A 412-nucleotide genomic window follows, 5' to 3' on the forward strand; every position below is an offset into this window, starting at 1 on the left:
TGTCAGCAGTTGCATGACCCTCGCCTTGTTTTAGTACACCATCGTTGAAAATTCGAAGCCGATCGGCTGAAACATTCTTAGGTTATGATAAAAACATGTATTGTCTAGGTATTTGAGGTATCCCCTTTGATGAGACATATCCTGTTTTGTGGCATCTCCTGTTTTGTGGCATCTCCTGTTTTGAGGCAGCTCCTGTTTTGTGGCATCTCCTGTTTTGTGGTATCTCCTGTTTTGAGGCAGCTCCTGTTTTGAGGCAGCTCCTGTTTTGAGGCAGCTCCTGTTTTGTGGCATATCCTGTTTTGAGGCATCTCCTGTTTTGTGGCATCTCCTGTTTTGAGGCAGCTCCTGTTTTGAGTCATATCCTGTTTTGAGGCATCTCCTGTTTTGTGGCATCTCCTGTTTTGTGGCATCT

Source organism: Cherax quadricarinatus, chromosome 7 (assembly GCF_038502225.1).
Source record: "Cherax quadricarinatus isolate ZL_2023a chromosome 7, ASM3850222v1, whole genome shotgun sequence".
In the NCBI taxonomy this organism is placed as follows: domain Eukaryota; kingdom Metazoa; phylum Arthropoda; class Malacostraca; order Decapoda; family Parastacidae; genus Cherax; species Cherax quadricarinatus.